The sequence below is a fragment of the Tiliqua scincoides genome, chromosome 4 (genome assembly GCF_035046505.1).
Source record: "Tiliqua scincoides isolate rTilSci1 chromosome 4, rTilSci1.hap2, whole genome shotgun sequence".
NCBI lineage: Eukaryota > Metazoa > Chordata > Lepidosauria > Squamata > Scincidae > Tiliqua > Tiliqua scincoides.
This window is the reverse complement of record NC_089824.1, coordinates 121,611,837-121,634,295: the sequence shown is the minus strand read 5'-3', so window position 1 is coordinate 121,634,295 and position 22,459 is coordinate 121,611,837.

The following is a 22,459-nucleotide window of genomic DNA, read 5'->3' as shown; positions in this document are numbered from 1 at the left end:
CTTGGGAGTGGACCTCAACAGGTGGGAAACCCTGGCCTCTGAGCGGCCCACTTGGAGGCAGGCTGTGCAGCATGGCCTTTCCCAGTTTGAAGAGACACTTGGCCAACAGACTGAGGCTAAGAGGCAAAGAAGGAAGGCCCATAGCCAGGGAGACAGGCCAGGGACAGACTGCACTTGCTCCCAGTGTGGAAGGGATTGTCACTCCCGAATCGGCCTTTTCAGCCACACTAGACGCTGTTCCAGAACCACCATTCAGAGCGCGATGCCATAGTCTTTCGAGACTGAAGGTTGCCAACTACAAAATGTGATTCATGCCCAACACTCTTTCCTCCAGCAAGTGCTTCCATTGCTCCATTACTATTGCAAATTCTGCAGGCAATATGGTTGCTTAGGTGCAGCAGTAAATTGTCAAATGTCGGAGTTCACCAATACATTCTCCAGAGCCACGTCCCATTAAGACTATAACGGAAAAAAAATCTACTTTAAGTTTCTTCATTGGATTGTATTCTTCTCCTGCCATTTGTTTCTACATTGAAACTTCTTCTACTTCATTTAAAGGCCAACCTCATTACATCTCCAACTCTTGGAGTGGGTTGCAGTGGGTTTTTTTTAAAGCAAATGTAAGGAAATAGAAAAAGATGCTTTTAAAATATTCTAATTCAAAATAGAAGGTATAACATAGTGCAATTCTATACCTGTTCTATTCAACAATAGGTTCCATTGAGTTTTGTGGGGTTTCCTCCTAGGGAAATGATGATAATGTTGCAGCCTTGAGATGTTAGCTTATGTACATTTTTTCAGAAGTAAGTCCCGCTGTTTTCAATAGGACATAGTCCCAGATGTACAAGGCGTTTGGAGAAAATGTATGCACGCTTTATACTGTTAAATTTATTGTGCTGAAATTCACACATATCTGTTAATGCCTGTGACATGTAATCGTGTGTCGAAGCTGCTTACCCTGCACGCTTGGCAGAGGCGGGAAAAGCCTGAGTCGCTTTTGCTTGGGCCACTTTGGGGATGGGGGCAGACTGCCTGCTGCTGCTTGCCTTCAGTTCAGCCTGCGGGGTGATACCCACCTGCCCTCCTTTGTACAGGCTGAGATGAGCTGGTTGCCCTTCATGGGAGCCAGGCAGGAGCCTGATTGGCCGGGGCAGACAGTTTTTTTTTGCTTACCCCAGACTAGTGTGGTTTGGTGTGATTAGTTTCATCATCTTTTGGCCACTTTAGGCAGGTGTTGTGGGGGCCAGGTAGGCAGCAGTTGAAGCTTGGCATCCAACCTGAGATCAGGAAGGTCGGAGGGTGAGCCAGGACCACTCACATGTTGCTTGCCTGGTTTGGTGAGGCTGGTTGGCAGGTGCTCTGACTGGATGCAAGGAAAAGGGAAACTTTGCTGGATGGAAAGACAACTGCAAAGCTTGCTGGTTTGTGGGAAGCAACACAGTCTGGCTGCCTTGACCCTTGGGGGAGCTGAGCTCTTTTGGATGGTACTTAGCAGCTACAGTATCTGATTTTTAATAGTCTCAGGACTTGAGGCAAGTAGTTATCTAATCTTTCCATCACCCTTTGATGACCCACCCAAAATCAGGTTGCGACCCACCAATGGGTCCCAAGCTGACACATAGTTTGGGAACCACTGCTTTAGAGGATTCAAAGCATGTCATGCAATGACCTCAGCCCCTTTATCTCCTATATAGAGATTAGCGCCTGTGGTTCGGAAGCAGTAACTTGTTGTAAGGTCATCTCATGAGTGCATAGCATTGGCAAGATTTGGACCGTGACTTACTGCTTCACAGCTCCCTCTTCTTGTCACTTCCAAGCTCCAGTTAGGAAGGCTACACCTTCCTCTCGTAAACAGCCTTACAATTTTGGAATCATTTACTTCATAGTTTTCTGCTTGGCTACGCAGTCTGGTCATTGTCAAAGTTTGATACTGTCTCCTGAGAACAAGAGCAATCCCTTACCTATTAAATGGATGGCTGTGGTATTGATGGCGAGTCAACTGTGCCTCCTCAAGAGGAAGCTGGGCCGGCACTCCAAGAAGCACCAGCCTGCAGAGGTGACCCAAGCCTCCGCGTCTGCTCCTCTCTCGGACTTGCGTCTGGGCTGATGCAAGAAGAAAAGGTAGGTGGGGAGGAGGTGGGAGGGAGGCATTCCTGGATGTGGGGAGGGCAGGTGGTGGGCAGCCTCGGGGGCAGGCGGGTGGAGAGTGGGAGGCGAGGCTGGGATCCGGCAGTCATACTGGATCCCCCCCCCCCGTTCCCGGGGAGAATGTTACGTGAAAATCCCCATTTTTCCTTTTAGTTGTGATTTTATATCTGGTTATGTTACTATGGACTAAAATATGCAGGCTTCAACTTCTCACACAGGCCAAATTTCTGCAACTCTGGTCAAGCCACAAACTTATGCAACCTCCACCTCTCTGTGGGTACTGTATTCATTGTATTGTTTTAACCCAATCACTGTTTATGCAAAAGGGTCTCCTAATCCAATCACTGATTATGCAAACACATGAAACCTCAACACACAGGTCACAATCAGGTCAAGCCACAAGCTCATGGTTACAACATCCACCTCTCTAGGAAGAAGTCTGGCATAGTAAATCATTGCTGAAGTGTCTCCTATTCATTGTATTGTTTTAACTCAATCACTGCTTAAGTACTCTATGCAAATTTGAACTGCCTTCCTGGGTTGCTGTATTTACTGCATATTGTGAGTCCCCCCCCCCACCTAGGAAGCCAGCCATTAGCTGATAATCCTTTCACATCCTGACTCCCAACTCCCCGCAGGGGTGACAGAAAGGAAGCTACCCCCAGCTCAGCGCCCAGCTCTGCAATGTCGCAAAAAAAGCCTTTTTAAGAGAGGGCTGCCACATGCTCACTCTCTCTGGCTCCCCCCCCGTCCAAGAACCAACACGTTCTGTGTTGTGAGGGTTCTCCTCCTAGGACTCTCCCCCATCCAACTGCTCTACAAGAAAGGTAACTATCTGTGTCTGGAATCTTTTCCCTTCTTCCCCCCTTTTTTTCTCCCCTTCTCTCCTCATCCTCTCTCCCCATACACTCGGGGCACGTTTTTACTCTCTAGTCCTTTCCCAAAGAACTCATGCAATAAAATTAGATGCTTTAATACCATTTGGAATGGCCTTTCTAAGCTCAGCAATTCAGGGGTATTACAAGGTTCTGTCTTCCAAGAAGCTGCCTTATACTGAGTCCGATCACTGGCCCACCGAGGCCAGTGCCATCTGCGCCATCTGGCAGCAGCTCTTTGGGGTTTCAGGCAAGTGTCCTTCCCAGCCCTTCCTGAAGATGTTAGGGATTGAACCCGAAACCTTCTGCCCGCAAAGCATGAGCTTGGGCGTTTTGACTGAGCTACTGCCCCACCTCTGTTTGGTGAAAATCCATTCTGTCTCCGTCCTCTGGCTGCAGATTAGTGGAAGGCTGGTGCAGAGCTGCAAAAGGCATGCCTTTCCCGTGCACTGCGGGACCTCCACTGCAAATGGCCAGAGGCTTCACACGTGTGTCAACGACCCACCAAGGCGACATCAGGCTACATCGGAACAGGTAAGGTGGCAGTGGTGGTGGTTGAGTCAGGGATGGAGCAGGATGAATAGCAGGCCAGGTAGCGGGCGGGATGGGGTGGAAGGCAGTGGGCCACAGTGGTAGCAGCTGGGATCCTGTCCCCCTCTCCTGGCTCTCACACACCACCTCAGGATCCTTAGACTTAGGCCAGGTAAATTAGTGGCCTGCATCTTGGCAGACAGGTGGCCTACAGGAAGGACATAAGAAAGATTTGGACTTTACTTGCCTGGGCTGTCTAGTCCCCCTTTCACCACAGAGCAGCACATGCACCATTGGTGCCACTGCCTCATGTCAGCTGGTGGCTGAGAGGATTGGGGCATTTGAGTTAAGGCCATTTTCAGAATTTACAGGCAAAGCAAGTTCAAGATCCTGAAAGGCTGAAGAGTGGCTTTGTGGGTTTCACTTTGGTTTGGCCTGCACAAGATTGCGCTGAGGTGCAGAAAAGAAGAGGCTAATGGTCAGAAGTCAGATTTTGGAATTTAAAAACATGTATCTTCCTCAGATTTGACATACTGCTGCCCCCAGCTCCAGTGTTCCCCCACCTGAAGAAGAGGATTGAAGCTGAAAGATCAAGGAAATGTTTGGGAGTACGGAGGCAAACAAGCGCAGCGTGTGAGACGGCAGAGAATGTTCTGACACCCTACAAACCATGTAAGTTAAGCTGCAGACTCTAACATTAAATTTATTTTTTAAAGCACGAGTGAATTTTGAAAGCATCTGAGCCCTTCTCTTGAACTGAAGATGTTCTGATCCTTGGTATTTCTGATGTACTTCTGATGGCAGAGCTCTGAGCAGCATGTGCTCCAGCACAGTGCGCACTGCACCAGTGCTTGCTGTCACAAAAGTGCTATAAAGAACTTTGTGATGGTACAGCACTTGCAGGCGCAAACGCTCGCAGTGGCCTGCATGCACTGGCGCAAGGAGCAGCACACACCATGGAAGGTCAGTTCTGCGCTGACCCCATGGAATGGAACGTGGCAGGGGGAGGGTGGGGAAGGGGAAGTAACAGGGCATGGAGCAGGCGGTGGGCAGCGATGGGGGAGGGTTGGGAATTTGGGCCCAGGTAGAGGATGTGATCAGCAACAGGCATGTACAACATATCCTATCCCCTTTCCTGGGCCCAAACCAACGACATGGGGCAAGGTGGACTTGCGCCAGCTGTGTAGCTTGTGCAGGTCTGAGTAGCCCCATTGTGGCTGCTGGGGCTTACCCAGGGCAAATGTCCCCTTCCACCACCGAGACCTCCAGCATGCAAAATTCCTGCACAGGATGTCACTGATGCATTGTTGTGTGGGGATTTGCACTGAACTGGCTTGCCCAATGAGCTTCAACTGTGACTGTGATGCAACAACACATTGTTGGCCAGAGCTCAGGTCCCATTCGTGCTCTTGGTCTCATTGGCATAGAAGAGTTGGTCCTTGCAGGTCCTGACTATCAGTTTGAAGTGCTTCTGTTGTGCTGTTTTGAGAGTTACAGATTTCTGCCTGTTTCTCCATCTGTAAGTTAGTGTTGAGTTAGGTGTTTGTTATGTTTTTTTGATGCCTTCATTATGCAGGTTGGATATTTGATAATATTGGATATTTGTGACTTATTTACTCTTTACTCTTTACTTTATTTACTGTTACCCTTTTCTAACCCTCACCACTTTCCTTTGGGGTGGAAGGTGGTCAGGCTTATATGAGAACTAAACTTGTCCACTTCAAATAAAGTTTTTCCAATAGGGAATGGTGGAGTGCCTGGGTTTGTTCAAATGTTTGGCACCTTCCTTATGAGGAAAGGCTATGGCGTTTGGGCCTCTTCAGCCTAGAAAAGAGACGCCTGAGGGGGGACATGATTATACAAAATTATGCAGGGGATGGACAGAGTGGATCGAGAGATGCTCTTTACACTCCCACATAACACCAGAACCAGGGGACATCCACTGAAATTGAGTGTTGGGAGAGTTAGGACAGACAAAAGAAAATATTTCTTTACTCAGCGTGTGGTTGGTCTGTGGAACTCCTTGCCACAGGATGTGGTGATGGCATCTGGCCTGGATGCCTTTAAAAGGGGATTGGACAAGTTTCTGGAGGAAAAATCTATTATGGGTTACAGGCCATGATGTGTATGTGCAACCTCCTGATTTTAGAAATGGGCTATGTCAGAATGCCAGATGCAAGGAAGAGCACCAGGATGAGGTCTCTTGTTATCTGGTGTGCTCCCTGGGGCATTTGGTGGGCCGCTGTGAGATACAGGAAGCTGGACTAGATGGGCCTATGGCCTGATCCAGTGGGACTGTTCTAATGTTCTTATGTCCCTTTGCTCAATGATTTAACAACAGCCTTACTGACCTTTGTAATGCAGGACAGAGGTGGCAGGAAGCAGACAATCAATCAATCAATCTCCAGATGCTTAGAAAGGCTTCACTCCTAGGCAGCAACCCCTCCCTTCACCCGGAGCACAGCTTGGGGAAAGAATGTAAAGAAGAGGTGGTAATCACTTCCACTTTGCAGTCTTTCACATGCTCAGGGGGAAGGGAGGGGTCACTTGCCTTAGCCTGAAGCTGACTGAAGGGAATGATTCATTGTCTGCTGGCTGTCCTCTTCCTCTTTAACGAGGCTATTGTTAAATGACTTTTTTCCTTTAATAATTTAAAGGGCTCTTCTCATCGCATTGAGCTAAAGCTATGGGTGAAAAATCCATGGATAATTAGGTTATACCTGTACTGCAATGAATACACGAAGTAGGGGTTTTCGTCTATAGGAGATGAGGACTGTCCTAAAGCCCAGCCTGTAGAGCAGCACGAAACCTTCTTTTGTGGTGTTTAGAAACAAAACATGCCAGCCATGCAAAGAGGGACATGGAGCTGATGGAGAGTGCTTTCTCTTCTGATGCCTTCCTGAAAAAGGAATGCTGAATGCAGTTCCAGATTGAAGACTGCATTTCTTCCGTTGAACCTGATTTCAGAAAAATGGTGTGCCTCAAAACAAGCTCGGGGATCACACTGAACACTTGTTGTGTCTAAAATATGGGTTGCAATAAAATTACTGCACTGCTTTTTCATCCCATTATTGGGCCATTTATTGACAGTTATATACATTTGAATAACAGCAAGTATATTAATTAGAAAAATGCTGCTGATCTGAGGAGTATAATTTGTGGGGAAAGCTGCTAAGGGGTGCACAAGTGAGAAAAGGCTGGGCACCACTGCTCGAAGCCCATTTAGGGCTGGGCGAATAGTGATAGGGCACAGTCCTTCCAGCAATCCTGCCCTCCTTCCAGAGCAATGTTACCATTTTCCTAGAGCCATAGTTTAAATATTGACAGCCCAATCCTCAACTGCCCAGTGCGTGGGGTGCAGTGGCACCAAAAATGGCTGCTGCTGCTGCTGCTGCATCCAGCACGCCCCAGGCAGCTGCAGCTGTCCCCTTCCTCTGTGTCAATTGAGTAGCCCCGCAATGGGGCTACTGGATTCTACGATGGCCCGAAGGTGGGCATAGAATGAAGAACCTCCGTGTCGGGCAGCCAGCTCGACACAGAAGCACAAGATCTGTTGGAGTGAAGCTCCACTGTTCCCACCTCCCTCCCGCCTCACTCCCTCCCCCAGCATGCCTCCTCCCTCCACCCACCCTGGCACGCCTCCTCTCTATCTCCCCCCATGCCGCCACCTACCTCTCTGCTGCCTGGCGGTCCACGTGACCACCGAGTGGCGGAGATCCGGTTCTGCACCGGCACTAGGGCCTGCAAATGTGCCTTATGGCACATTTTCAACAGAGTGCGCTGGTCGTGCGCTAGCGCGCATTCTTTAAGATTGGGCCCTTAGTTAGTTGCCTGTTTCCCACAAGGGCCGTACAGGATAGAGGCACAGCATCCTGCAAACACTTAAAAAGAATTCAGTAAAGGAAATTTCAGGCTCACACTGGGATGCTTGCAAGGTAGTCGCACCAGTGGCCCTGTGAGGAGGACAGCTTTATCAGGATTTTTGGTTTTTTGCTTTTGTTCTACAAACTTTGTGAATTTGTGCTGCAAACTTCCCTGGCCCCAAGGAGGTGGGGAGGGTGTCTGGAGTAAATGCTGTATTTATCCTTGAAGAGTGTCATCAGACAGGGCCGTTCTGTAGGGCCCAGAATGATCTTGGCCTAGAACAATCCAGCCCCTGAGCTCTTTCTGGATTTCTTTGTTAGGTTTCAAAAATGCCATTTTTCAAGTGGCTGAAACAGCTGGTCTGTGGCTGCTGCTGCTGCTGCTGCTTGCCCCGGAGACGAAGGGGACGAAGGGCGAAAGGCCCCACTTCACATGGTGAGTTCATTTGTCTTGTCCAGAGCTGGCCCACCGAAGAGCTGGCTTGAAGCAGTTGCTGCAAGTGGCAGGCTCAGGGAGGTGGTGAACTGCTGGGATGCAACCTGCCCCCCAGCTGCATGCCCCATTTCTGTACCTGCAAATCCAGAGAGCACAGAAGGACATTTCTGTGCATCGGAAATCTGTGTGGTTGTTTTTCCCAGTTTTACTCACATTCACCCACATGGTTTGTTTTTGTCTGACAGATTCAAGTCAAGACCTGCCACAGGAGCAAAACCAGCAGCCGGAAAGGAGGTAAGCAAGACTCTAGAGCAGTGGTTCCCATCCGCAGGAGCCTGTGGCCTGCTGAGGCCAAAAATGGAATCGGCCCGGACCACATGCAACTAGGGCCTCCCAGAGAAATTTGATCTGGGACAAAACCGGACAAAACAGGACAGCAAGAGGGTGGCAACAGCAGGAAGAGACTTTGGAGCCCAGGTCTACCAGGCTTCTGAACGTGGAGCCCAAATCTACCTGCCCACAGTCGCTTCGCTAGGGGTGTGTGTGTGTGTGTGGGGGGGGTATGGGCCGCACCGGGTACTGCACAAGGGGGGTGACGCGCACTGGGGGGGTGACTCGCTAAAATCACGGTTTTAGCAGCAACCCTGTCATGCCATATACCGTTGGATGCGAAATTTCCAGCGCAATGCAAGGCAAGAAACCAGAGTGAAATAGCTCCTTTCCTTCAAGTTATGGTCAAAAACCCGGAAAGAAATAAATGCATGGAGCCCTATGGAAAGTGAAACTGAGCCATATCGCGCATTTACTCCTGGGTAGGCATCCTTGCCTTAGTCCATCAGAAAGGGCACGCTGAGTGGACTCCAACGACACCAGAATGGTCCTGATCCAATGAATGCAGCCCCCCAAAAGCACCCAAGGAGCAGGTCCCTCCCTCCCAGCTGCAAATGTATTGAGCCCTATGGAAAGCAAACTCAGTCACATAGTCACGTTTGTTTGTGAGTAGGCAGATGTGCCTTGGTTTGTGATCAGGCCAGGCAAAGAGGAATGTGAGGACACCAGAATGGTCCCGATCCGATGGAACTGGAGCTCAACAAATGCTCCAGAAGGCAGCCTCCCCCCTCCCGCCCACTAAAAAGGACCAAAAAAGAGGCTTGAACTTGTAAGGGGAATGTTTTCTATTTTGCAGCTGTAAAGCCAGGTGGGTCTTTATATGGATATGCTTGAAATAGAAGAACTTGAAACTGGGCACTTGGGAGGGCTGAAAATCTCACTGATTCTTTTTGTGGGGTGTTATTGCAGGCAGGCTACAGAGAAAATTCATGTGGTAGAACAGGACTGGCTCCCCCTTATTTAATTATTTCTTTTATTTTAATTATTGATGATTATTTATTTTAATTTGCTAGATGGTGTCACTTCTGGCCATGACATCATTTCCAATGGGTCCTGGACAGATTGTCATTCTAAAAAGTGGGTCCCTGTGCTAAAAGTTTGAGAACTGCTGCAATAAGGTGTTAGTAAGCTGACATGGGTGTGTGTGTGTGTGTGACTCTACCGATGTTCAGAATCACTAAAATCAGAGTCTGGAGGAATAATACCATCATGTTATATAGCAATCAATGCGTAATTTCATGCAGAATGCAATGAAACAAATCACATTGAAATATCGGTGTTCTATCAAAAGGTACAGCCAAAAACCAGTGGGGGCGGGGCGATGGTACATCACCACACCCACCACCTGGAGTGTTTCCCCGCCCACTGCATGGGGTGAAGCGCAGGCCTCCTGCACCGGGAACGCGAATCCTAGTGACGCCGCTGCCTGCCCGCATGTGTCAGGAGCGAGATGCAGTAATCCAGAAAACCAAACACCACCCGAAGTCTCTCTCAAATACTTTAAATATAGGAAATCATTGCAGAAAACGAGCCTCATCATATTTAGGATCTCATTGGAATGGAGAGTGTCCTGTGCACACCAAAACGTCCTTCTGCAGCAGCTGCAGTCCCACAGCTGTGTCCCTCAGCACCTCTCCACTCCTTCATGGAGGGGAATCCACAAGCCCAAGAGCTACTGTAGCGGGCCAGCTTCCTGCCAGATTTGACACTGTGTTGTCACATATGCACTCCTTGGCCCAGTGAGTACATAATGGCTTGCAGCAGCCGCCACCCCTACGCACCCAGCATGCCACGCGGGAAGTGAGTCTGGGTGAGAGGCGAAAGTATAAAGATCCCAGGAAAATTCTGGCCCCCCCCCTTGGCTCCTGGGCTTAGGTACAAATTACCCCCTGTCCCCCTTCTCATGGGCTCCACATGCAACCCCCACTCCTTCACACAATAAGTGCCATTCAGTTGGTAAGAATTGGAGAAGATTTGTTCGAGGTGGATTTCCTATTTCTAAAGAAAATGAAAGGATGAAAGGTTTCTGGGCACGTGTTCTGCCCCCTTCCCCCAATCGAGCGAGTGCCTGGAAAAGTTCTGAGGGTGAATTGGTCCGTTTGTCTTCCAGATCAGAATGGACTGATCTCCAGGCAGAGGACTTCGAGTTCCGCAAGGTCTTGGGGAAAGGGACCTTCGGCAAGGTAAATGACCGGAGGGATAACTTTGAACAGCTGTCTTTGGAAGGCAGGTGCGTCAGTATCAGGGACTAAGGTCCTGTCTTCTCTTGCAGGTCTTCCTGGCAGAACACAAACCCTCCTCGGTGCTGTACGCAGTGAAGTCTTTCCAAAAGGCAGAGATCCGCGAACAGATGTAAGAGGCAAAAGAGTCTTGGAGGGTGATGCGTATGGAATGAAAAGGAGAAAGGAGATCAGGATCAGATTTCCCTGCTGATGGTAGATGTTCCCTCTTCCTTATTTTGCAGGCTGCAAACTGAGAGGCGGATTCTGGAGTGCAGCACCCAGAACAAACACCCCTGCCTCATGTGGCTGTTTGGGTGTTTTGAGACCAACACTCAAATTGGAATGGCGCTGGAATATGCACCAGGAGGGGATCTGCAGACCTTTGCGGAAAAGAGGAATTTCAGCAAGGAGGAGTTCAAGTAAGTGTCTTCTGACCCACCCCATTCTGTGCCATGGAAGGAAGACTCCTCAGACTTCCCTTCAACCATTCACTTCATGCAGCAACCCACCAATGGCAGATTTGAATTGAAACTGTCACCATCGGTTGCTTCAGTGAAGAAGATGGCGCTCGTGTGCGTGACTTACGTAGAGCAATGGCCTGAAGGGTCCACTGGGCCGGCTGGGAGTCCCTTCAGAAAAGGAGTTTGCTTATGGAAAAAAGGCGCATGAGAAAAAGAATCTAAATATCTCTTTTTCTTCCAATTCTTTGACAGATTCTGCGGAGGCTGCATCACGCTGGGGCTGGAATTCCTCCATGCAAATAAGGTCATTTACAGGTAGGGCTGAGAGGGAAATGGACAAATCCGTCTCTTCTTCTAGGAGATAAAGTTAAAGGAATCCCAACTGAAGAGAAGGAACAGGCTTCGGGGGATGTTTATAGCAGGCTTTTGCTTCATCTTTACGGATCAGTACCAAAATACCAGAATTGAAAACATGGGGAGGCAGCCTGGCACCCAGGGCCTGGCCCCCCATTTGTACACCACTGCGGTCACGTCTTACTGAATGAGAAATTCGTGGCCTAATTCTATCTGGGCTTGACGCTGGCAGATCTTGCAACCAGTGGCTCCGCAGCTCACTACTGATGGTGCAGGAGTAGGTCAACCCCTCACCAGCAGTGGCAGGCCACGAAAGCTCTGCTGGAGCAGTTAGGTCAGTGGCTGGGGTGTTTCAGGCTGGGGATTGGTCCAGGCCAGGGTGATGTGGGGGGGAGGAGGTCGGATCTCATCAGCCGACACACATGCTGGATGTTGTTCCCCCTTTCCTGACCTGCCAACAACCTCACTGAAATAATCTCACCTTGAGTGGGAAATGGGTGTATGTATTCATGTATGAAGGCTTGTGAGCCACCTTGAACTTTTGGAAAGGTGAGGTCTAAGTGTTTTAAATCCGTCAATGAATCAGGGGATCCAATCCAGCTAGCGTTTGGGGATGGGGGCGGCAGGAGTCTTTGCAGTTTCCTCAGGGGCTTCCCTTTCCTCAGACTTCCCTTTGGGACACCTTCATTTTCTTTTCATTCTGTCCGTTGTTCAGAGACCTGAAGCTGGAGAACCTCATGATTGATCGTCATGGCTATATTAAGATCACAGACTTTGGAATCTGCAAGGAAGGTAATGCCATGATTGAGGATGACTGAGGCCATCAGCCCTTCACAGGTGCACAAAAGCAAAAAGATGGGGCTCCTGCACACAAAATGTCCGCATTTGGTAAGGGGTGGATCGAGGAGTAAAGAAGGAAAGGAAGATAACTTCAGACAAATCCGTTCAGGAAAAAACCCCTTAAAAAAAGGAGATTAGGAGAGGTGCTAGGAAGTGTGTGCATCGGAGGGGGGGGGGATAGCAGGACTTGCATGGCCTCAGGTGGATGGGGAAGGCCTTGTCCAAATGGGCCCCTTGTGCTCTGCAGCTCATTGTGATTGCAGTGTCCCCTTTTGCCTCCCAACATCGCAATGGGACAGTTGGTCCAATATTTGCCCCGTGTCATTGGCGCCACCTGATTCTTGCTGTGCTGTGCTTGCCCAACACCTGCACGTCCGAGCCCCTCCTCCAGTCTCCCGGTTAGTTTTTCTAACTGCTCGGGAAGAGCGGTTCATCCGAACCGACCCCTTCTACTTCCGGCTGAACTGACCCTCAGCCTCCGACTGGGTGCATTGAATTAAAAGTTATCTTTCTTCTGTTCAAAAATCTGGTCACCACAGTTCTATGGAAGTAGGTGGCAGGATTTAAAATGATTGCATGAAGTGCTGCAAGTCTAGAGAACTCTAGCTAGCGAGCCGCAACCTTGAAGTGGCCAGAGGTCCGACAAATGCCTTTTCAGTGCTTTTGCTAGACTTCATCCCCTTGGAAGCTGTGTAGGAAATCAGGTTGTTCTGTAGTGCTATCCACATCTGTGGTGACTTCTGGAATAAAGAAGAACCTCGGCTAAACAGCTTGCCCTTCGAATGACCACTCAGTAACTGTTTCCATAAGCACGTCTTCCTGGAGGAGGCCAGTGGAGCGATGAATGCTTTCCGGCCCTATTCTCATCTCATTCTTTTCATCTGTAAATCAACTCTTGCAGGCATTGGCTTCGGGGAGAGAACGCGTTCCTGCCTTGGCACCCCAATCACCATGGCCCCTGAAGTCATCACTGGCAAGCCATACACCTTCTGTGTGGACTGGTGGAGTTTTGGTGTTGTCCTCTTCCAGATGATGTCAGGAAGGGTGAGTACAGTAGAATCATCCAGACAAGTTTAAAATGCCATGAGGAAAGCCACAGCTGACAAGCCAAGCGCTTTAGTTGAGAGAAGTCAACTGGACTCGAGAGCACTGCCCCCACCCGGTGGAACAGGAGAGATAATAGATTGAAACAGGCCTATGGGATCTGATCTAGCCCAAGTGCCATTGATCGAATAGAAGAGTTGAGCATAGCCCACCAAAATCAGTGGTGCTCAACTTTCTCAGCTTCTTCATGAGCTGCAAGTGGCCTCCTGAGACAAAGTGCTAAAGTAAGCCAGTCCTGCATCTGTGCGAGTTTAGCAGCAGCAGGGAGAGGCAGCCAGGCCCGAACACGGCCCTTCCATTCCCTTGAGAAGAGGGCAGCAAACCACCCAAACAAAGCCATGCAGTCAGACAGCCAGCAGCAAGATGGCGGCTATCCGGTGTTTTGTACTGAGTGTCATAGGTGTGATACATGCCACTTGGGCAAGAGTTATGGGTGTGTTTTTGGTGCCAGGTGCTTCAGGCACTCTTTGGAACGGGTTTGCTCCCTTAAAGCCTTGCTTGCAGACTTGGAGAGGCAGAGGCAGGCAGAGAGGGAACCACGGTAAGACTTCCGGGGACATGCAGGAATTGTCCCCCCATCAGATAGGCTGTAAGGAGCAAGGAAGCTTCCTTCCGTAAATGTCAGTCTTGTCCTAATGAGGAGAATAGACAGAAACACCAGCTCTGGCCAAAGAAAGGTCAGAAAATGATATGAGAGACCAAGAAAGATTTTGAGGAATGCATGGCCAGCAATATTCTGTTTCTTCCAATCTGTTGAGCTAGGAACCTGCCAGAGAAGTGGTTGGCCTGCTGGATAGTGAGGGATGAAAGGGGGAGATCCAAAGACTTGGAGATGGCAGAGAAATGAAATGAGTTATTTGCATCTGTCTTCACAGCAGAAGACCTCGGGCAGATACTGCTGCCCAAATGGCCCCTCCTGACTGAGGAATTAAGAGACCAATCCTCTCCAATTTTCCAGGACCAATGTAGCCACGCCAATGTGGTGTGCACTGCATCCTGTGGTGGGGAGGCAGTCACAGAGGCCTCCTCAAGGTCTGGGAACATGTTCCCTTACCCCGGGACTGCATTTTGGTTGCACTGCTGCTGGAAAGTTGAATAGGATTGGGCCCTAGTCAGACAGAGGTTAAAAGAGAGGACATGCTAGACTTAACTGACCAATGATTGAATGATCCATAAGTCACCCGGCCCAGATAGCATCCACCCAAGAGTTCTTAAGGAACTGAAGAATGAAGTTGCTGATCTCTTGACTAAAATATGCAACTTGTCCCTTAAAATGACTGCGGTGCCAAAGGATTAGAGGATAGCATACGCCATGCCAATCTTTAGGAAAGGAAGGAGAGGGCACCCAGGAAACTAGAGGTCAGTCAGCCTAACATCTTTTCCAAGTAAGATGGTGGAAGCCTCCTTAAAGAGAAAATCCTAAAATGCCTAGATGAACAAGCCTTGCTGAGGGAGAATCAGCATGGCTTCTGTAAGGGTCAATCTTGCCTCATGAACCTCTGAGAATTCTTTGGAAAGGTCAACAGGCATGTGGATGCGGGTGGACCTGTGGATATTTCAGTATCGATCTGGCGTTTGACATGGTCCCTCACCAAAGGCTACTCCGCAAACTCTACTGTCAAGGAATGAGAGGGCAGGTCCTCATATGGATGAAGAATTGGTCGAGGACCAGGAAAGAAAGAGTGGGTGTCAATGGGCTGTTTTCACAATGGGAAGAAGTGAAAAGTGGTGTGCACCAAGGATCTGTCTTGGGACCGGTGCTTTTCAACTTGTTCATCAATGACTTGGAGCAGGGCCTAGGAGTAAAGGGGATAATTGGTACCTGCACCCAGGGTCAAAAAGGGGGCCCAGGAACCAAAGGAGGGGGCCCAGAAATTTCCTGGCATCTGACTTTTTCCTGTCTACTCAGACTTGTTTCCCACACGGGATGTTGGGGACACTACCATGACTGGGGATGCTGGGGACACTACTGATGCCACATGGGTGGGTAGACCTGGGCTCCAAAGACTTTTCCAGCTGTCTCTATCCTCCCCCCTTGCTTTGCCCCTTCCTGCCCCTGTTCTGCCTGCCCATCATCACCCTCCCCCGCTCCGTTTCACAGTTCCCTTTTTGCAAGGGAGTCCAAAAGAAACTTTCTACCCCCGGAAAAATTCCTCTCAGAGGCCCTGACCTGGAGACAGGAATAAGCAGTGAGGTGGCCAAGTGGGTGGATGACACTGAACTATACCAGGTGCTGAAGAGCAGAAGGGATTGTGAAGAGTTCCAGAAGGATCTCTCCAAACTGGGAGAAAGGCAGTTAAATGGCAGATGTGTTTCAGTGGAAGTAAGGAAGGCAAAAATCCAAACTTCACATGTAGACTCATGTGTTCTGAGCAGTCCGTGATGCATCAGGAGATAGATCCTGGAGTGCTGGTAGACAGCTTGATGAAAGTGTTGACCCAGTGTGCGGCGGCTGTGAAGAAGGTCAATTCTATGCTAGGGAACTTTTAAAAAGGATTGAGAAGAAAACAACCAATATTATAATACCAGTGCATATATTGATGCTAAAGCCACATCTGGAGTCTTGTGTCCAGTTCTGGTCGCCACATCCCTAAAAGGACATAGTGGAACTAGAAAAGGTGCAGATGAGAGCAACCAAAATGATGACTGGGCTGGGGCACCTCCCTTCTGAGAAAAGGCTACAGCGTTTGGGGCTCTTTAGTCTAGAACAGTTGTTCTCACACATTGAGCGCCGGGACCCACTTTTTAGAATAAGAATCTGTTGGGACCCACCGGAAGTGATGTCATGACTGGAAGTGACGTCATCAAGCAGGAACATTTTTAACAATCCTAGGCTGCAATCCTATCCACACTTACCCAGGAGTAAGTCCCATTGACTATCATTGTTCAAAGAACATACAGAGTAGTTTGTTCAAAGTACAGATCTGTAACGTTTCCCCAAATGCAGTCACATCCCATGGTAGCATCAAGTCTAATTTATTAAAAATGAAATGAATGGGGACCCACCTGAAATTGGCTCATGACCCACCTAGTGGGTCCTGACCCACAGTTTGAGAAACACTGGTCTAGAAAAAGGGTGCCCGGTGGGAACATGATAGAGATCTACAAAATGATTCAGGGGATGGATAGAGTGAATTGCGGGGTGTTCTTTTCCCTCTACCAGGGGACATCCACTCAAATGGAGTGTTGGGAGAGTTAGAACAGACAAATGAAAATATTTCTTTACCCAGAATGGAATTGGTCTATGGAACTCTTGGCCACAGGATTTGGTGATGGTGTTTGGCCTAGATGCCTTTCAAAGAAATTTTACAGAGTTCTGGAAGAAAAGTCAATCACAAGTTGCACGCCATGATGAGTCCCAGGTTCCTAGACGCGACGGTTAGGTGCAACCTCCTGGTTTCAGAAACAGGCTCCTTCCAAATGTCAGGCGCAAGGGAGTGGCAGCCACAAGATGGAGGTATTTTCTGATCTTGTGTGCTCCCCAACAGCCCAATCCTAACTTGTGCTGGAACAGGCAGGCCAGCGGGCCTGCACTGTCTCCAGCGCATGTTTGGGGCTGAAAGCAGTGCGGCTCGAGGCAAAGGAAATGGCTTCCCCTTACCCCATGCCGTGCTGCAGCGGCCCCAATGGGTCACCACCTCCGGAGGTGGCGCAGATCCAGGCAGAATGGAGCAGCCACAGGCTTTTCCAGACCGCCCAGGAACAGGGGTCAGCTCCTCCTCCTCCCCGCCCTCCCCACACTCCTCCAGAACTCTGTCAGCCGAGCTTGGCCGTTGCCACTCACCCATCCTTCGGGGCCCATGGCGGTGCAAGGAGGGCAGCACATGTCCGTGTGCCGGCCTAACTCCCTTCCGAGCGGACTCATCTTAGCAGGGCTCTTCTAACGTTCTTTGGCCAGTAGGATCAGAAGTCAGTGACCACCCATGACTGAGCCTTCTCCTTTCTTCCTCTTCCTTGTTAGGACCCTTTTGATGGAATAACTTGCCAACAGTTGATGCTCAACATAGTGGCGGCTGAAGTTGTCTACCCGGTACACCTGACTTTAGAAGAAGTGTCCCTTTTGGCTGGGGTGAGATGATATGGAATTCAATTCTTTGTGCCTTTCAGTGGTGGACCAAGGGCAGGCTAAGGTTCATGTTCACGCTCCATCTCTAAGGAGAAATACACCATGGTGTAGGTTTCCGTTTGGGGGGACAACCTTGCCTGAGGACTGTGTGAAGCACTGCCTGCCTCTCTGGTCTTCTCCAAACCAGTCTCCTGTCAAGCAAGAGACGCTGAAAAATGTTCTGGTTTGCTTTTGAAATCCTTGCCAGGGGACCTCCGTGAAGAAACAGATGCCTTCAGAAAAACTGCCAGACGTTTTCATATCCCAGAAACAGAAGTGGTGCATTTGTGCATCCCTGCTAAATGGAGCTGCAGGGTTTTGGGTGGTACATTCCAAGGGGCTGATGTCTAGATCCCTATCTAAGGCTGCAATCCTATACACACTTTCCTGGTAGTAAGCCCCACTGAAAACAGTGGCACTGATTTCTGAGTAGACCTGCAGAGGATTGTGCTGTAAATCGTACTCAGAAGCTGACCTCACCAAAGGAAAACGAAGATTTTGAGCACACAGCTCTAGGTGTAGCAAGAGCATGGCCTCAGGGGAAGTCACCTTGATCTCGGAATCCCCTGTCTTGTAGGGTTTTTGTAGAGATACATTGAGCTAGCTGCTGCTAAGGGCTGAGGACAGACCCAGCTAATTGTCCTGAGAGATCACCCTCTCAGTAGCTGAAGACCAAAGTCTTTGGTCAAGCAAGCAAACGCCCTCTCCCTATTTTGCATTCCTATTAATAGGCATGATGGAAGCAGAAGCCTTCACTCCAAACTCCGTTCAGTCTGGGGTGCTAATCCTGAGGTGCACCTCTAATTTCAGGGTGCTGCTTCGAATCCCAACCCAAATCCGTCTGGGTGTCTCTTTTCCTGAGAGGCAGGCAGGCAGTGGGACTCATTGGAGCTGTCTTTGCAAGGTAGCCTGGAAGAGTTCACTAGCAAGTCTTTCATGAGATCACCACAGAGGTGGGAATGACCAAATGACTGAAGTCAGTCACTCAAGATAAAAAGGGAATCTGCAAGGACTTTGCTGACCTGTATTCAGGCCCTGCTTATCACCTGGTTTATCAGCTCAAGTCAATAGGCTGGGAATGAGCCTGCAACCACACAATGCAGAGCACTTTGCCAATTCTGAGTTTCCAGAAAGAACTCAGTGTGTTTGTGCACCAACAGCTTCTGGAGGTGATGAAAAGTCTTTAGGTGTCTGTGATGAAATAGCTGTACAGTTGTGATCCAATTCTGAGGGACTTCAGGTTCCAAGGGGAGCTGGTCAATCTGTGAGCCCACGCAGGGAAGAGATCACCAGGCCTGATTTTCACCTCTCTTCTGTGGCTCCTCACAAGGCCAGTCTCTGGTGGGGAGAGCCCCGGGGACCTAGACAGGGACCAAGCGTCAGCCAGGATGGAGCCTTGGGTTCTGTTGGTGTCGGTCTGTCCTCCCCCTCCAGACGCTGGGAGCTCCTGGTCCCCTCAGCTCCGGTGAGGCTGGGTTAGGACCCAGGTTCTCTGCCTAGTCTAGCAAGCCTCTTTCCATTGTTTTCCGCCTCCTTGAATCCAACCTTTTGGCTGAGAACCTCTGCCGTTTTCTGGGATCCGTGGATTTGTCAGCTTCCTTGCTCTGCAGGTCTTACTGTCAGAGTGCATAGCATTCGTGGGGAGCGGTTTACCCCTCTGGGAAGCAGGTGCCTTGGGCTGGGGGCAGTGGCCTAGATCTACCAAGTCTTGTCCCAGCAGGCTGCATGTTAAACCGATTGGAAGAGGGGGGATGGGAAGGGGGTGAGCATTGGGCACTAGGCCTCACTGCCCTGGATGAGCAGGTAGAAGTTCCCTCCCCCTCTTTTCATGCCAGTGCACTGAGGGATTTCAGTTCCATTCCCTGACAAAGTCTAGCCCCTGGGAGATGTAATTTTGAGAGCGGAAGAGTGGAGAGAAGGATCTTCTTTTCCCTCTGACACTATGACCTGGGATATGCACTAAAACTGAGTGTTGGGAGAGTTAGAGAAGACCAAAGAAAATATTTATTAACCCAGCGTGTGTTCTCATCCGTGGAACTCCTTGCCACAGGGTGTGGTGATGGCGTCTGGCCTAGATGGCTTTAAAAGGGGATTGGACCGAGTTCTGGAAGAAAAGTCCATCACTGGCTACGAGCCATGCTGGGTACATGCAACCTCCTGGTTTTAGAAGTAGGCTACCTCAGAATGCCAGATGCAAGGAAGTGACAACAGGGTGCAGGTATCTTGTTGTCTGCAGTGGTACAGCGAGTGAACGTGTAGCCCGGTGCAGAGCACAAAATGTTGCTCCGGAAGTGACGTCACAAGCGGAAGTGACATCAACCCAGGCTTTATAAAACGTGCAAACTTGGGGTAAACCTGCTTCCTCCCCCCAGCAGTTCACCACCCACTTGATCTGTCACCTCCCCCAGCCAGTGGCATAGCTAAGGCATCTATCTTAGGGCATCTGGGGCATCTATCTTAAGGCATCTGGGGTCAAAGAAGATTTTGTAGCCCCCCATGACAAAATCCAATTTAAGAAAATAAACAAATAAATAGAAAAAGTGTGCCCCTTATTGGTTAGAGACACTGTGTTGGGGACGGTTATTCTCTCCCTGCTAAATTGAAGAGGAGCAGCGCTGTAAACATGGAAATGACTGCTGACTCATATTAACACCTTATTGGTTCCCTGCTGTATCATAATAGCATCTCATTGGCTCTCAGAACAATCAGTCTTTGAGGTCAGTTTTGAGTTGAGAAAATCTACTTTTTGTTTCTTAAGGCAGTTGTGTTTTCGTTTGCTGGTTAATTGGCCATAACATTTGCTAGAAAACAGTTGTTCTAATATGGTTTGTTCAATTGCATTCTGCATTAAATTACCTTTCCAATGATATATAACATGACGGTATTGTTCATACATACCAAGATTTTCACAATTTTGGCCATGAGTGTCAAGTTCAGCTTGTTGCCCAGTGAGACTGCTACCCCCTGCACCCCCTTAGCTACGTCACTGGTTGTGTGCTCCCAGAGGCATCCGTTGGGGCACTGTGAGATACAGTAAGCTGGACTACATGGCTCTTTGGCCTGATTCAGTGGAGCTCTTATGTTTTGGCCCCAAAATGTGCTGAAGTTGCAACTTGTATTTCATGTGGCGAGGGGATGAATGAGCCAAATTACAGTGCCAGAGGCCCCCAAAGCACTAACGTCTGCCTTCTTTTTCTATGATGACATGGCTAGGCAGTCCTAAAACGGCAGTTCTGAAAAGATTCATTTTTTAAACACTAAAAAAAAAGAGGTTTTTTTTTTTTTGGGGGGGGGAGCAAAGTTTTTAAGGTCCCTGCATTGATATAAATCCCAGCATGTACTGGTGGTGCATTTGCACATCATGAATGGTGTCAGCAATTTTGAAGCAATTGGGAGTGTACTCAAATATGCAAATGGGCAGGAGGTCTGGTCTAGAGGGTAGAGCCTCCATTTGCCTGAAGATTAACATCCACAAGGCCGGCAGTTCGAGGCCACCGGCACCGTGCGACCTTGAAGCAGCTGGCAAGCTGCAGCTGAGCTGTTCCATCTGCTCGGAGTGTGGGAGGATGGAGGCCAGAATGTTAAACCAGATCGGAGCATAACATCTTGAATGTGGTGGTTCTTGAAAGAGAGAACCTTCTTTCAATTTGTAAAAATCCCTGCGTGGATTTATAAGCCTGCCTGTGTAAACCGCCTTGAATAAAGTCTTGAATAAAGACCAAGAAAGGCGGTATATAAATACTGTATATTATTATTATTATTATTAATAGAGGGGGGTTCTCTCTTCTTAACCATGTGCCAGGAACTTCATTTGTGTATCAGGGAAACACATCCGTCCCTCTTGGTTCCTTGGTCTAAGCCAGTGATTAGGTGGGTGGCCATCTTCTCTTTGAATTGCCTTTCTGACAGTCTCCAAACTTTTCTAGCTAATGAAGAAGAACCCCACCCAACGCCTGGGCAGCCAAGGGGACGCCGGAGAAATAAAAGAACAACCTTTCTTCCGGGTATGTGCTGGTTTCTGAAGAAAGCAGTCTTTCCCTTGCCACTGAAGAGCTCCAAGAGCCCTGGAAATATTCTGGTGCAAAAACACCCTGCCTCTTTGTCTATTTCCAGGAGACAGTGTGGGAGGATATATTGTCCAGGAAGATAAAAAGTCCTTTCTCCGTAGCCCTCAGTCAACACAGGGTGGATATTTGCAGTTTGCACAGGTGAGTGTTCTTCAGGCTGGAGATGGACCTAACATCCTAACATCCACTGTCATTGACTGCGGCCTGGGAGTGCAGTCGACTGAAGCCTCTGAGAAGATGCTTTATCTTGTCTTTCAGTTCAGAAAGTGACATCAGCTTCCACTTGTCATTGGGGGACAAACCAGCCCACAGCACGCCCAGCAACATGCCCATTCCTGTGGAGTCGATGCCTGACAACGACCCTGGGACGTCCATGCCAGACGGGTATGATCATGCAGGTTGAGCCTCCTTATCCTGGCCTGTGGCCTGGGAGTGAAGTCGACTGAAGCCTCTGAGAAGATGTCTTTATCTTGTCTTTCAGTTCGGAAGGTGCCATCAACTTCCACTTGTCATCGGTGGACAAACGAGCCCACAGCATGCCCAGCAACATGCCCGTTTGTGTGGAGTTGATGCCTGAAAACGACCCTGGGACGTCCATGCCCGACGGGTATGATCATGAGGTTGAGCTTCCTTCTCCTGGCCTGTGGCCTGGGAGTGCAGTCGATGAAGCCTCTGAGAAGATGCTTTATCTTGTCTTTCAGTTCGGAAGGTGCCATCGGCTTCCACTTGTCATCGGTGGACAAACGAGCCCACAGCATGCCCAGCAACATGCCCGTTTGTGTGGAGTCGATGCCTGAAAACGACCCTGGGACGTCCATGCCCGACGGGTATGATCATGAGGTTGAGCTTCCTTCTCCTGGCCTGTGGCCTGGGAGTGCAGTCGATGAAGCCTCTGAGAAGATGCTTTATCTTGTCTTTCAGTTCGGAAGGTGCCATCGGCTTCCACTTGTCATCGGTGGACAAACGAGCCCACAGCATGCCCAGCAACATGCCCATTTGTGTGGAGTTGATGCCTGACAACGACCCTGGGACGTCCATGCCAGACGGGTATGATCATGAGGTT